At 40.7% G+C, this 16,919-nt stretch overlaps 1 protein-coding gene across 2 annotated transcripts in view; it reads right to left on the bottom strand.

Moving 5' to 3' along the window:
* GAB3 (GRB2 associated binding protein 3) overlaps positions 1 to 16,919 on the bottom strand; it is a 77,441-nt gene that overhangs the window by 59,413 nt on the left and 1,109 nt on the right. The gene's annotated exons all lie outside the window — the stretch shown is intronic.

Here is a 16,919-nt window from a genome sequence, read left to right as displayed (position 1 = left end):
TGATCTCCCGTTCTCTGCCCAGTAGCTACACTTTGAATGCACTCACGAGGCTTGGGGGGTGTTTATATGTTATATGTTGCAAAAGGTAAGCATCATTAAAGAAACAGAAATCTGGTTAATTTTCTATTTTCTGCTGAGCTTTACTCAAGAGGGCCCTTTCCCTCTGCCTTCTACTTCCTTGCCAAGGGGGGGCCACAAAGGTTGGGAATTTCCAGGAGCAGGTTACACACTTCTCCTCTCTGTCCTGGCTCAATGCCACTAGCCCTGGCATTGCTGGTGACCTTTCAGCCTGATGGCCTGTAACCTTCTGCTCCCTGCCAGATAGAGTTGGGACTTGTCCAAGGCATGGAATAACTTCCTGTGATTGTCCTGAAGATGGCCTGGCCCACAGGATCTGCTTCCATAGCTTGTCAACAAAAGCAGAAAAGTCCTGTATCTCTACAGTATGGTGGGCCTTGGAAGGAAGAATCTCGAGGAGAAATGTTCAGCAAAGATAAGCATGCCAACAGGGCTGTGTTCAAGTACAGCCACACTACATGACATGGACTTGACCTTCCTCATGTATTGTCAACCAAAGTGCCACTGAATATCCTGGCTAGTTGCTCATTATTTCTTGTGTGGCAGAATCTTTGAGGTCATTAAGACCAGCTAATCAAATTTGCAGGTGTTTATAAACCTGGGAGGGTCACCAATATGTTAAGTCAGGATCAGGATGCAAAATTATGGGTTGAAACAATGGGCCAAAACCAACTGAGGAATAAAGTTATTTTAAACTCTGGTAAGTTCTGTGATACATTAAGTATCTGAGAGGCAGTGGAGGTAATCAAATCTGGATGGAGGATCAAGGAAGGTACAATATGGAGGAAGTGACGGTGCAGCTGAACTCACCAGTTGTATGAGACCAATGTGGTTGAGGGGAGGCTCTTCTAAGCAGAGGTACTTGCAAAACATTAAGAATAACTCCAAAGTGTTAGGTATAATTAGTGGTGATGGTTACACAACATCATAAAGGTACAGTAGTTAATGCCACTGAACTGTCCCCTTACACATGGTTAAAATGGTCAATATTATGTTATGTATCTTTTCCCACAAGAAAAGTAATGAAAAATGCTACCCTCACATCCATGGGTGTCCCCTAGGGACATTCCCCATTGCCCAAGCTGAGTGCACAGATGTGGTGGCTCCTGGGATTGTCTCTAAAGGAGTCCATTAATGATGAGAACATACCAGTACCAGAGTCACAGACAAACATGAAGTAACACAGATCCCTCAAAATATGCAATAGCAATATTAATAGCTAACATGTATATCCCAGGAATTATTCTAAATGCTTTAAATTAAATTAAATCATTTGACACTCACACAGACCCCATGTGAGTAAATACTCTTTTTAGGGCATTCTATACGTATGCAGAAACTGAGGCACAGAGAGGTCGAGCAATTTGCCTAAGGGCAAGAGTGAATATGTAGCAGAAGTGGCCATGAAATCAGATCATCTGCTTCAGTCTGGTTCCTAATCGCAGACTATGTGTGATGTTGAGAAGTTGTCATCCACTGACTACAGCTATGTAGGTCAAAGAGCTTAGCACATCAGAAGAGTGAGCAGTGGGTGAGGAGTCAAAGAGGAATCTCATTCCACGTGAAGAAAAGCATGAGCTGAATGACTGGGATTGTGGAAGAGTGTGTATTCAGGTTAAAAAGTCTAGGAGAGGAGAAAAATACAACATCATATTGTAAAAATGAGCTCATAGTCTAGCAAGAGGTCCTCCTATTCTTTTTCCTAAAATATATGAATTTGGAAAGCATTCAGAAAACCTTGTATCTTGTGTTATTGGGCATAATATAATCTGATGTTTAATACTGAAGAAAGTCTTTCTCAAATGTCCCAACAGTGCCTGGTGCCTAACAGGGACTCGGTAAATCTTGTTGAATTAATTAATGAATCTCTGTCTCATCCCACATATAATAAAAATAAATTCTTGGCCGGGCGCGGTGGCTCAAGCCTGTAATCCCAGCACTTTGGGAGGCCGAGACGGGCAGATCATGAGGTCAGGAGATCAAGACCATCCTGGCTAACACGGTGAAACCCCGTCTCTACTAAAAAATACAAAAATCTAGCCAGGCGAGGTGGCGGGCGCCTGTAGTCCCAGCTACTCGGGAGGCTGAGGCAGGAGCATGGCGGGAACCCGGGAGGCGGAGCTTGCAGTGAGCTGAGATCCGGCCACTGCACTCCAGCCTGGGCGACAGAGCGAGACTCCGCCTAAAAAAAAAAATATAAAAAAAAAAATAAAAAAAAAAAAAATAAATTCTTTCTGGATTAAACATTTACATTGAAATAAAGAAACTGACACTACTGAAAAAATAGAGGTGGACACTTACATGATACTGGCAGCTGAGAAGGCTTTCTAACCATATATGAATTCCTAAACAGTAGAAATGCTTGAAACACCTAAGTGCTATGTGTGAGTCTAAGGGCGGGAGGGAAGAAAAGAGACGACAGGGGAAGGAGTGAGCCGTTCTAGAATGGGTCCCAGCACCCCAGGGTCGGTGGGAAATCCAGCAGTCAGCTACAGCCCCCAAATGAATTCTTTCAGAGTGGTTCATCACTTCTAAGTACTCCTCTGACTGGAGGAAGTTGCCAAAACCACCTCCGAGCCCCTGGCCAGCACATAACCTTGAGTCAATAGAAGCTGCTCCATCAGAGACCACAGGGCACCAGTGTTTACTTAAACTCCTGTCTCAGCATGGGAGAAGTTAAGACCCCAGAGGGCATCTGCATGCTGACTTATCCCCAGGTACCTGGAGAGGAAAAGAACATTCTCAATTTCAACTTGGTTTCATTACTTGCTTGGCTCAAAGCACACCAACTAGACGGAAGAACCCTTTACTGTTTACAGTTCCAGACAAACTCTTGGCCTCTTCACTGTTGAACCAAATGCCCTTTCTTTTCTCCCAAGAACACATGTGCAAGTTAGGGTTCCGAAAATGTTTGCTGAATGAATCAGTGAGCACTGGTCCAGAACATGTCAATATGCACACTTGGATACAACACCAACCAGTCTCATTTTCAATTCAATGTATGTTATTTTTTACGTGTCATATCCCTTTGTGAACTGCTGTGAACTGTCTGTGAACTGCTGTTCAGGTATGTTGCCCATTTTCCAATTGTGATGCTGATCTTTTTCTAATAATTGATCAGGATTACTCATAAAGGTGAAGAATATGAACTCTTTGCTTGCCTCGTACGATGTGAAAAACTTTCACATTTTGTCATTTGTCTTATAAGTTGGTATTGTTTTTGAATTACCTAAAACAGTGTTCAGCATATAGGAGACACTCACTAGATTATTTGTTGAAGAACTGACTGAATAAATAAATGAGCAAAGAGATATGTTTTATTTTCATGTAGCAAAAATCCTTGTCTCTTCCTTTATAGATTTTCCTCTGCTATCATGTTTAGAAAGGTTTTCCCAACCCCAAGATCAGATTGAGATTCAATAACATTGTCCCTTCTAGAAATTATATTATTTCGTTTTCTTTACATTTAAATACAACACATCTGGAATTCGTCTCTCATATCTACGCTAAGTGAGATTGATTATAATTTTCTTTTTTGCACTGTAATCTCCTTATGTAATTTGGTATCAGGGTCATACTAATGTCATACAATGAACCAAAGGTGTTTGCATCTTTTTCTGTGCCCAGTTTGAAGAGTATGAGAGTTATATGTTCTTTAAAGCTCAAGAGATCTCAAATCTAAGACTTTCTGAGTTAGTTATCTGTCCTGGAGGTAATTATCTGACAATACTTTTCATCTCTTATATTTACTTACAATGTTGATTAGTCTAACATTTCAGGGGCTAACACTTTGAAGAGTGTACCTTTTTTTTTTTTTTTGGCAAGGCGATGTTAGAATTCTCATTTGGTGTGAAAATTTGGGTGGGGTTAAATTAATGTTTAAACCTCAGTTGAACTTCTAATTACACTGTTCTGGTGGCTAAAGACCCTAAACCACTGATTTTTTTTAGCACTAAAAGCCACAATGTAACAGACTGGCTTCTTGTGAAATAGGAACCAAATACTCTGCCAGAACTGGAAGCCTCTAACAGGAAGTCATGACTTAGTGGTGAAATAACTAAAGAAAAGGAGGGGACAGAAAAGCAGCCATCCCCCTTTGGGGGCCTAGCTGTCATTTTGCTGCTGTTGCCTTTTAGTAAGTAATAGCCAAATCTTTAGCTTGGTCTAGAGCATAGTGACATTCTTATGTGCAAAGAAGGCAAAATAGGCTGAATTACTTGGATAGAAAGTCTCCAGTGAAAGGCTACAAATATGAGTAAGTCAAACAAATAATCACTGTGCAGAATGCTAATGTTGTAACAGAGGGAAGTCCAGGGCCTAAGAGGGAGGATGGGAAGGTTTTTGCCCACACACTTCGCAGGTCAGTGGGACGTTCTTACAAGGCTCTACTTGGCAGGAAGACACTGTGTTTTCAGGCACTGGGCACAACCCACAGGGAAGGAACCCCGACTTTGATGTAGCACACTGCAGGCCCTGGGGAGACAGCGCTGAGCAAGGCGCTCAGGGAGGGAGACAGACAAGTAAACAGAGGGGCTGCTTTGCAAGGGAAGGAAACTGACTTTGATGGCTGTTTCCACTCTAACGCTTGCCCTTAGCTACAGAGACAGCAGATCTGGAGCCACCCCAGCCAAGGTTTCCCAGCATGCTTTCAGCACATCCAGCCTGACTGAAGTGGGGGCCATCCTCCTATTACGCGATCTGGAAGCCTTCTCCACTCCAAGATTATCAAAATATTTTCCTATGTTTTCTTTTAATCTTTTATGTTGAATTACAAATAAATGTGTATCGAATAAATAAAGCATGAAAAGAGCTTCTATGAGGCATTAAGATAAATATGAATAACCTAATAGAAAAACATGGGCAAAATATATGAATCAGTATTTCACAGAAAAAGAAACAGAAATGGCCCCAAACTATATATCCATATCTAATTTTAAATAAGACATCTTTGCATATAAGACTGGCAAAAATGTTCAAACATGTGCAATGTATCTTAATGTCATTTTTCATAATGAATAAAAATCAGGAAGAAACTAAACATCTATCAAAAGATAAAATAAATTATGGTATGAATAAGCAAACCACACACATAAGCCCCTCCACCCTAGTCTATGCTTATATTTTGGCAATCTCGGCACTCTTGTGTGCTGTGATTATTTGAGTTCCATTCCATTCATCCCATTTACAAGTCGGAGTGAAATGAAGAGTAAAGTCTATAATTCCAAAAGCAAATTTTCAAAACAATTAAATACAGACTGTTCACATGACATCTTTCCAGAATGGAGCCCATGGGGGTAGTTGGGGGCTCCCTGAACCTGTTCCTTCCACATGCTTCCAAATCTCACTGGAATTCTTGACTCCTTTCTTTCTCTTGCGCAGAATAACCAATCCGTCAGAAAATCTTGCCGGTTCTATCTTCAGAATATACCCCTCTCCACGCACCTCACCTGTATCACTGCACTAGCCCCCAACCTGGTCTCCCTGCTTCTGCCCTGGCCCCTACAGCTTGCAGGCAGCTGCCAGAGTGATCCTGTCACAATTCACATCAAATCATGTCAGTTCTGTTCTCAGAACCCTCTGGTGTCTTCCTCCCTTACTCAGACGAAAAGCCAAAGGCTAAAGTAAGGCCTCTACTTGCATCACCACTCTGACCTCATCTGCTCCATCCCTTACTCCCTGGGCTGCAGCCAAGCTCACTGCTCTTGGAACATTCCAGGTGTGTTCCTGCTTCAGAGGCTGTACACTGTCCATTCCCTCCCCTGATTAAGGAGTGGGGTATGCCATTCCCAGACACTTTGAGCTCTCTAACATGCAAGCAAAATGGTCTCTGGTAGGCCAAGAGCAATCTCTCAAACAGAAGCTGCCACTGTTGGAAGTGAAAGCCCCCCAAAGTCGGGGGAGAGGAGCACATCCTCCAATATCTTTCTGTGGTGCTAGTACTAGCAGTACTAGTAATACAATATGAATTGGTCACCTTTATTGGCTACTTATGAAGTGCATTACATATAACTCACTACATCCTCACAACAACCCCATGACGCAGGATATTGGTCAAACTTGACAAGAGCAGTTTTGATGGAGTGGTGGAGTAAACACGTGATTAGGAGTGAATGAGAAATAGAATCTCACCATTTGTAATCCTTAATGAATTAATCAATTTAAGCATTAAGCATCAGTGGCTGCTACAATCACAAAAAGGGAAACAACCAGATATGATTTTCCTCCTAATGGAAGTACAATAATACCATCTAGGAAGGGTTCATTATATTATTCTCTCAGAAAATAACAACATGCTTGAGTGCTGACTGTTATCATCTAGAGCCAAGTGGATCCACATACTGCCATCTTCCAATTTAAAAAGAGTAAAATGCTAGAGTTGAAGTTTTCTTTCTGCTTTTCTGTGGTATGTATGTATTTTGGTGCTAAGAGTGGTTATTCTCCTGAAAGATCTTAAAGTCTTATATCAGATTCATGATAAAGGTTTAAGGTATTCATCAAATGCAGGGGCAGGGAGAATAAGCCAGGGTTGGACATGAGTGACCTCTCTGCCATTTAGAGAGCTTGTCCCAAAGCATTTGGCCTGTGGAGGAACCAGTCCAGGGGTTTTTCCTATTAAGACTTCTAAGCAGTACACTTTATCCTCAATCTCACAAATACCTATTGGCAGAACTCATCTAAAACACACACTTCAGGCCCTAAAGATGTAGTCGGCCCTTTGGAAAATTGTTGACTTTGAGTCCATTTCACCACTTGGTTGTATTTCTTTCTTTATTAGGCCTGGGTCTGGTAGCCTGGGTCACTGGTTTTCTGGCTGACACTGCAAATGAATAAATACTTTCCTCCCATTTGCTTCTTTCACTTTTAACTACCATCTCATCTCCTTTCTCTTCCACTGCCATACTTCTTGCTGTCCTTGCTACCCATTTCTTTCTAAACCATTAATATTGGGAATCCGCTTCACTAGAAAGACTCGGAAGCCCCACTTAGACTTCACGCTCAAGCAGCTTTCTCCAATTCAGCTTTTTTAGTGATAAAACAGCTGTTTTGCATCCATCTTCCTTATCTTGTGCCCCTTGTCCATTCCTTCTCTGTGCCCTATCAGTCAGAGCCCTAGGAGGAAAGACGGGTGACTGGCATTACCATTGCAAGGTATTTAGGGTTATCCATTGCTTCTAATGGTCTCTCCTCTTATCTCTTCTCAGTTCTGCTGACACTTTTCCTCTTACTCTCTAACTGTGGTATCTCCCAAAATTCTGCCCTAGGTCCTTTTCCTTCTTACTCATCACACCCTTCTTGGATAGTCTCATCCACCCCCATAACTTTAACTGCTTCCTATACCCCAGTAACCACCAAAACTCCATCTGGAGCCCAGGTCCCTCCCCTTGGCTCTAGACAAATTTACCCACGGATACTTCAAACTTGGTATGTGCCAGCCTGAATGTACCAGTCTTACTGACTTGCCCCCAAACTGGGTTTTTTCTCCCATGCTCTTGCTCACAGTGTCTGTATGACATAGTCAGTGTCCAAAAAGATGTGGTGTAAAAAATCAATTACAGGCCAGGCGCAGTGTAATCCCAGCACTTTGGGAGGCCAAGGCAGGAGGATCACCTGAGGTCAGGAGTTTGAGCCTGGGCAACACGGTGAAGCCCCGTCTCTACTAAAAATACAAAAATTAGCTGGGCGTGGTGGCAGGTGCCTGTAATCCCAGCTTCTCAGGAGGCTGAGGCAGGAGAATTGCTTGAACCTGGGAGGGGGAGGTTGCAGTGAGCCGAGATTGCGCCACTGCACTCCAGCCTGGGCAACAGAGTGAGATCCTGTTTCAAAAAAAATAAAAAAGAATCAATTACAAAAATGAATAAATTAAAGATGAAATTCAACAGTAATAATGTAGGTCCTGTTCCTGGGCTTAAGCAAAACACCAATAGCACAAGAACAGACTGGAGAAAAGATAGCTTAGCTGAAACACAGAGGAAAACTAAGTCTGTTTGACAGGAAGCTCAGTGTGAGTCAACGGTGTGGCGTGGCTGCCAGAACAAAGCTAATGGAATCTCCAGCTGCCTTCTCAGAAGCACGATGTCCAGATGAGCAATGATGGTCCTGGAGGAGTTTATTTAGTTCTGGTACCAGTTCAGAGGAAATATACAGGACAGTGAGGGAACTCAGAACTCTGTTCTATCCTAAGGAATGACTGAGTAAACCAGCAACATTTAGGTTGGATATTTGCAGGGCTCTCAAATTGAAAAAGAATTAGAGGTGTTCTGTATATTCTAAAGAGGTAACACCAGGACCAATTTCTCGCAGTCAGAACTATCACACGATTATTTGGGTAGCATATTATGTAACCGGTTTCCTGTCATTGGAAGTGTCCAGATAACAAATGACTGGCAAAAATGTGGCCAGCATTGGAGTTGCTGTAATTCATCTTGGGCTAATCACCCTTCTCCACATTCCTACTCCTGCCAAGTTCAAAATCTTTAATTATGCCCTCTCTCACATACCTTATAATTAAGCAATCAACATTTCCCATTGATTATTTCTCTAAAATATTCTCATATTTTCCCTTCTGCTGCATTCACATTAATACCCTGGACTAAGTCGCCTTGCATAGGAAAGAAGATTTTTTTAAAAAGGACATCTTCAAATACCATCCCAATCAACCTGACTTCCAGAATCTAAGTGGCAATCTGGAGTAACATTGTCAGTTGTTTTGGCCACCCAGCATCTGCACCTTTTTCTATATTTGGGGAATTCCCAACCTTATCAGTTACTGGGACAGAAGAGACCAACTCCAGTTACAGAAGCAAGAAATGACGGATCCTTTCCTTTCCGATCTCCCTTACTATGAAGGTACAGATTCTGATCGTCTTTCCTGACAGTTTAACCTCAAGACTGTTTCTGCAGATCCCACAACAGTACTTTTTATCTGCCTAATTAAATCATCATCTAGTTACCTGAAATGACATGCTCACTGAAGATAAGGTTTTAGGGGAGTGGGGAGTGGGAGCCCAGTGTCAAAAATTAAAGTTTTTATTAAAGATATATGATTTTAAAAAACAAAGCTTCTCAGTACCATGCCCTGAAACTCATTAACAGAAGCTGTTTTTACATATTTATACCATACTTAAAGTATACTCATGTCATCCATGTGTATTGCAGCACTATTCACAATAGCCAAGCTACAGAATCAACGTAAGTGTCCATTAATGGATGAATGGAAAAAGAAAATGTGGTACCTATACACAATGGAATACAATTCAGCCATAAAAAAGAATGAAATCCTGTCATTCACAGCAACACAGATGGAACTGGAGGTTATTATATTAAGTGAAATGAGCCAGGCACAAAAAGACAAATTTCACATGGGCTCAATCATATGTGGGGACTAAAAAACTTGATGCCATGGACGCAGAGAATAGAACAATAGATACCACAGACTGGGAAGGGGAGGGGGTGAATGAAGAGAGGTTAGTTAATGGGTACAAACGTACAGTTACATAGAAGGAAGAAGTTTTAATGTTTAATAGCAGAGTAGGGTGATTATACTTAGCACATATAAATGATAAATACTTAAGGTGATGAATACCCCAAACAGCATGACTTGATCATTATACATTCTATGCATGTAGCAAACATATGTACACCATAAATATACAAAATATGGCCGGGCGCAGTGACTCACGCCTGTAATCCCAGCACTTTGGGAGGCTGAGGCAGACGGATCGCCTGAGGTCAGGAGTTTGAAACCAGCCTGACCAACATGGAGAAACCCTGTCTCTACTAAAAATACAAAATTAGCCAGGCATGGTGGCGCATGCCTTTAATCCCAGCTACTTGGGAGACTGAGGCAGGAGAATTGCTTGAACTCAGGAGGCGGAGGTTGCGGTGAGCCGAGATCGTGCCATTGCACTCCAACCTGGGCAACAAGAGTGAAACTCCATCTTTAGATATATATATACACACACATATATATATACACATATATATACACACATATATATACACATATATATAGAGTATCAATAAAAGAAAAAAAGATGAACTGAACTCTGGCCACTGACATGGAGACAATTCTAGGATAAATTTTTTAATGAACGGAGTAATGTACAGAACATTCTGTATCTTTTGTGTTAGAAAAGGAGGAATAAGAAGTTGTATATGTATTTCCTTGTGTTCATATGAAGAAATACTGAAAAGATTAAAGAAAAAAATTTTAAAAATGGTTATTTGAGGGGTAAGGGTAAAAATAGGGTGGAGGAAGGCAGAGGTGGAAGGAGTTTTCATTAAACATTTAAAATATATTTTTTAATTTTTGAAACATGACTGCATTACCTATTCGATAGCAATTTTTAAAACTAAGGCAAAAGTAGAAGAATTGACAGGAAGATCAACAGAACTGCCCCAAAACAGACCCAAAGAAAGATTTAAGATTTAGGTTACATTTAAGATAATTTTCTAGAAACAGAAATATAAATAGCTTTTATACTGAAGAGATGTTCAACCTTACTCAGAAAGAAATTTAATTAAAACAAGATGCCATTTATCATCTATTGATTTTTCAAAGATAAAAACATTTAATAGTACACTATATTTGAGTGGGTGCAGGAGGACAAGCACTTTCATACTCTGTTGCTGAGAGTAAAAATTGGCATTATACATTTACATGCACTTCGACTCAGCAATTCAACTTCTAACAGTTTTTTTTACAAGCGTAATTGCACATAACCACAAAGACCAATGTACGAAGATATTCACCGCAGTATTGTTTACAGCAGCATGAGACTGGAAACAAGAGAAGTTCTATCATAGTATCTCCACATAGTGAAATATTATGAAGCTGTTATGGACTGATACGGACCAATCTCCAAAATACATTAATAAGAAAGGAGGTTACAAAATAGTGAGTATAGTGTACTACCATTTGTGCAAAAAATGGGGAAGTATATGTGCTTGTATATGCATGGAATATATCTGGAAGGAAAATCAAGAAACTTGTCTCAGAGAAGAAATATAAGGGGTCTCCACTTCTAGGAATGTAAAAAGATGCAAAGAACATCCTTCCCACTATGACGAGAAAAGCTGGACAAAACACAAAATCTTCATTTTATTAAGCCTGTCAGAGAGTGGAGGTCACAAGGCACCCAAGTGATCTGACTTCCAAAGAGGGATGACAATCCCTTCCCACAGTATATAGGGCTCATGGAGGAGATCCCTCCCTTAGTGGTAATCCTAAGTACAGAGACTTCCAGTTGCTGAGGTAGCCCATGACCCAGAAAACAAGCTACCTGTATAGCCAACCCAGGTCCCTGGCATTCCTCTTCATCATAACAGGAAACAGTCTCCTATAATTAAAGTGGATATCTATAAACAGGATTCTCATTTAAGCTGAAGGAATTCACTGTTCAATCTGGAACAGAATATCCCCCCTCTTGGCACCACTTGGACCCATTTGGGCCAAATTCATGGTGGTGGCGGACTGTCCTGTGCATTGTAGAATATTTAGCAGCATCCCTGGCCTCTGCCTACTAGAGAATGCATCCACAGAGATATGGTTTGGCTGTGTCTCCACGCAAACCTCATCTTGAATTGTAGCTCCCATAATTCCCACGTGTTGTGGGAGGGACCCAGTGGGAGATAACTGAATCATGGGGGTGGGCCTTTCCCATGCTATTCTCATGATAGCAAATAAGTCTCACAAGATCTGATGGTTTTATAAAGGGGAGTTTCCCTGCACAAATTCTTTCTCTTGTCTGCTGCCATGTGAGACGTGCCTTTCACCTTCCGCCATGATTGTGAAGCCTCCCCCGCCACATGGAACTTTGAGTCCATTAAACCTCTTTTTTTTGTAAATTGCCCAGTCTCTGGTATGTCTGTATTAGCAGTGTAAAAACAGACTAACATATGTGGTGTACTAGTCCGTTCTCACACTGCCATGAAGACATACCCAAGACTGGGTAATTTATAAAGGAAAAAGGTTGGGCCGGGCGTGGTGGCTCATGCCTGTAATCCCAGCACTTTGGGAGGCCAAGGTGGGCTGGATCACTTGAGGTCAGGAGTTCAAGACCAGCCTGGCCAATATGGTGAAACCTGTCTCTACTAAAAATACAAAAATTAACCAGGCAGGTGCCTGTAATCCCACCTACTCGGGAGGCTGAGGCAGGAGAATTGCTTGAACCCAGGAGGCAGAGGTTGCAGTGAGTTAAGGTTGTGTCACTGCACTCCAGCCTGGGTGACAATGCAAGACTCAGTCTCAGAAAAACAAGGAAGATTGTAGCATTAAATGCTTATGTTAGAAAATAAGAAAGGTCTCAAATCAGTAATTTAAGTTTCCTCCCTAAGGAACTAGATAAAGAAGTGATTAAATTAAACCCAATGCAATCAAAAGGAGGAAAATAATAAAGATAAGAGGATAAATTAACAAAATAGAGAAAAGCCTTGAAAGACACTAATGACACTCATTCAAGAAGATATGGATAACCCAAATAGCCCTATATCTATTAAAGAAATAAAATTTGGCCGGGCGCAGTGGCTCATGCCTGTAATCCTAGCACTTTGGGAGGCCGAGGCGGGTGGATCACCTGAGGTCAGGAGTTCGAGACCAGCCTGGCCAACATGGCGAAGCCCTGTCTCTACCAAAAATAAAAAAATTAGCTAGGCGTGGTGGCGGGCACCTGTCTTCCCAGCTACCTGGCAGGCTGAAGCTGGAGAATCTCTTGAACCCAGGAGGTGGAGGTTGCAGCGAGCCAAGATCGTTCCACTGAACTCCAGCCTGGGTGACAAGAGTGAAACTCCATCTCAAAAAAAAAAAAAAAAAAAAAAAAGGACAAGAAAGAAAATTTGTAGTTGATATAGCCTTCCCAAAAAGAAAAGTATAGGCCCAGATGTTTTCAATGGTGAGTTCTACCAAACATTTAAGGAGGAAGGAATACCAATTCTACACAACATCTTTCAGAAAATACAAGAAGAGGGAGAACTTCTGATTTCATTTTATGAGGCCAGCACTATGCTAATATCAAAACCAAAGATAGTATAAAAAAGGAAAACTGCAGACCAATATCCCCCATGGACAGAGACACAAATATCTTCAGCAAAACTATCAGCAAAGCAAATCCAGAAATATATGAAAAGAATAATATGTTACAACCAACTGAAGTTTATTCCAGAAGTTCAAGGTTGGTTCAACATTCAAAATCAAGCAGCATAATTCACCATAGTAACAGACTAAAAAATAAAAAACATATCATTTTTATAGATGCAGGAAATGCAACAAAATCCCACTCATGAGAAGAAGCCTCAGGAAACTAGCAATATGGGGGAACTTCCTCAATTTGGTAAAAGGTGCCTACAAAAAGCCTACAGCTAACATACTTAAAAGGTGAAAAATGGAATGCTTTCCCTCTAAAATCAAGAAAAAGTCAAGGATGTCTGCTCTCGTCATTTCTATGCAACATTTATAGTATTGCAGGTTGCAACAGATAAGGCTATTAGAACTAATAAGTGAGTTTAGCAAGGCTATGGGATATGAGGCCAGTGAAATCAATTGACAAACCAATTCTAAAATTGTTATAGAAAAACAAGGGACCTAAAATAGCCAAAACAACTCTGAGAAAGAAAAAGTCTGAGGGCTAAAATAACCTGATTTCCAGAATTACTGTAAGGCTACAGTCATTAGTCATTAAACAGCATGTTGTTGGCATAGAACAAATAGATCAATGGAACAGACTAGAGAATCCAGAAATAGATCTACATGGATATGGTAAATGGATTTTCTTTTTTTTTTTTTTTTTGAGACAGTTTTGCTCTTGTCTCCCAGGCTGGAGTGCAGTGGTGTCATCTCAGCTCACTGCAACCTCCACCTCCAGGGTTCAAGCGATTCTCCTGCCTCAGCCTCCCAAGTAGCTGGGATTACAGGCGCCCACCACAAATTTGTAAAAATACAAATTTGTAAAAATACAATTTTTTTGGTATTTTTAGTAGATACAGAGTTTCACCTTGTTGGCCAGGCTGGTCTCGAATTCCTGACCTTAGGTGATCCTTCAGCCTCAGACTCCCAAAGTGCTGGGATTATAGGAGTGAGCCACTGTGCCCTTCAGGTAAATTGATTTTTGATGATGTTTCAAAAGTAAATCAATGGAATAAAGGAAGTCTACTCAATAAATAGTACTGGAACAAATGAAATTGGTATGCAAGAAAAGAAACCATGATATAAACCTCACAGCTTTTATAAAATTTACTCAAAATGGATCATAGATCTAAATATAAAATGTAAATATATAAAACTTTCAGAGACCAGGTGCATTGGCTCACACCTATAATCCCAGCACTTTAGAAGGCCAAGGTGGAAGGATCGCTTGAGGCCAAGAGTTGGAGACCAGCCTGTGGGCAACATGGAGAAATCCTGTCCTCTCTACAAAAAATACAACAATTAGCAGTGTGTGGTGGGGAGCAGCTATAGTACCAGCTGCTCAGGAGACTGAAGCGGGAGGATCACTTGAGCCCGAGAAGTCAAGGCTGCAGTGAGCCATGACCATGCCACTGCACTCCAGCCTGGGTGACAAAGTGAGACCCTGTCTCGAAAAGGAAAGAAAAACAAAACAACTTATAGAAAAAACAGAAAAAAATCTTCAGGATCTTAGGCTAGATGAAGAGTTGTTAGATTTGACATTAAATCCATGATTCATAAAATAAAAATTGTATTGGGGATTTCATTAAAATTTTTAAATTTTAGTTCTTCAAAAGAGAATGAAAAGACAAAAACTATGGGCTGCTAGAAAATATTTGCAAATTAAATATGCAACAAAGAACCTATATCCAGTGACAAAAACAGTGCCTGGCTCTTGTCATTGTTTTGAAAACTAAATGAGTTAATACAAGTTCTTAGTGTAGTGCCAGGCACATATAAACATTCAATAAAAGTGAACTATTATAGCTTTATTATCACTGTTATTATAGGATTCTTTAAAATTGATAAAATAGATGCAAGCCAAATGTTCACCAATAGAGAAATTGTTATATTATATGTATTACAAGGAATATTTGACAATGCTTTAAAGAACGAAGTAAATCTATATGTACTAACCTGGAAAGGTGTCCAGAATTTTTGTGAACAAAGCAAATTGCAGGACAGATAGTATAATATGATCCCAGTTGTGAAAAAAGAAAATTATATATTTTCTGAAAAATTTTGTAGAATGGTACTCACTAAACGGCTAACAGTTGTTATCCCTGGGTTGGGGAGTATGGAATAAGGAGGAGAGCAAAGGGAAAGCAGGGGGTAGGGGAAATATAAAGGGGGTCTTCATGTTTCATTCTATTTATTAACATAAGAATATATTTATTGTGAAACAAAAAATACAAATGAAAATAATTATCTTTTAAAAGACCAATGATAAAAAATAACTTTCTGATTGTCTTCGCTGATGGATTCAAGTGGATGAAGTACAAGCCTACTGTGGACTGAAAGGTTTGCCTAAAAACTGCCTGAGCTTCCATTTGTAATAGGAAACATTGATGGAGTGCTGCTTGCTGGCCTGACAGCATGAAGAACTGAGTTATTGTCCTGGTTGTGCCAATAACTAGTTTTGCTATGTTATTATTATAAATGTTAAACTATAAACTGGAATCAAGTCTTTTTTTTCTGTCTTCCCAGCCTGTAACACAGGGCCTAGTTCGGAGTTAGCGCTCCGTTAACAGGAGGGAGTGACAGGAATTGAATTTAAGCAGCTGCAACAGCCCTGTCCAGGCCCCGTCGAAGCGACACATGATCACCATCTAGTGGTAAAAAGGATTCCTGCAAAATTTAGCTATGAAAGGAAAAAGAATTCTTTCTGTGGTGTGTTCCAGGGACAGATGCCAGTCAGCAAAAAAAGCATTGACTATCTATGATCTTTCTTAGAGAGAGTTCCCAACCATCAAGGTTTATGTCTTGGAGTGTTGGTAAGATGATGCCTAGGTACTCTTGTGTCTTAAGTCTGGTCCCTGCCCCATCATCACACGCCCCACATATCTCTAAGTCGCACGGTGTCCACTCCTGCCACATCCCCTACAGGAGGGAACCCCATGTGATAATAGGCACACACACCCACGCCTTCCCAAAGCTGATGAAATACTAGTCAACTTCCCTAAGCCAGTCTGCTTAAGATACAAAAAAAGACTGGGGAATAAAATACGCTATAATCTTTGCCCTCCAGGTCCACCATCTTTCTGTATCATCTACTAAAACTGTATAGTGAACCTTCAAAATGCCTGTCATTCCAAAGGACAACAAGGAAACCCATCTTGAGCCAACATTTCAAGCACTGCTGTGTGACAAAAGCCTCACCTGCTCATGCAGGTGATGGGAGCAGCTTTTCTTCTCTTGCCTCCTTTGAGTAGCTTCACAGTTAAGGAAGCAGCTGGATAATGCAGAGGCCAAGAGATATTGGACCCTGTGCTTATGGACTCCTGGACTCAAAAGCAAATGATGCAGGGACACACTGGCACTTAGAGAAATCTCAGTATTTATACACCCCTGATATTCACATGCTAAATAGAACAACCTTCCTCTAAAATTCTGTTCTGCAGAACAAACAACAAAAATCTTTTCAAAGACCCTTAAGAGAGAAACAAACACTGTCTAGCCTGGGGTGAATGGGAAAAGAAGGTTTGAGCAACTCTATGTTCAGGAAAATCTCCTGCCACATATTCTGGAAGTATTCATACATTATTAAAGTCATTTTATAATCCCATCTCTTGACCTTCCACACAATATGTGCCTCATGTATGTGGGAACAAAACCAGTTGTGAAATTTGGCCAAAAGAGGACAGCAGTTTGAGAGCATTGTATAGACAAGAGCACAAGGCTA

The sequence above is a fragment of the Chlorocebus sabaeus genome, chromosome X (assembly GCF_047675955.1).
Source record: "Chlorocebus sabaeus isolate Y175 chromosome X, mChlSab1.0.hap1, whole genome shotgun sequence".
NCBI lineage: Eukaryota > Metazoa > Chordata > Mammalia > Primates > Cercopithecidae > Chlorocebus > Chlorocebus sabaeus.
The sequence above is the reverse complement of the archived record's forward strand: the minus strand, read 5'-3'. Positions and strand labels throughout refer to the sequence as shown.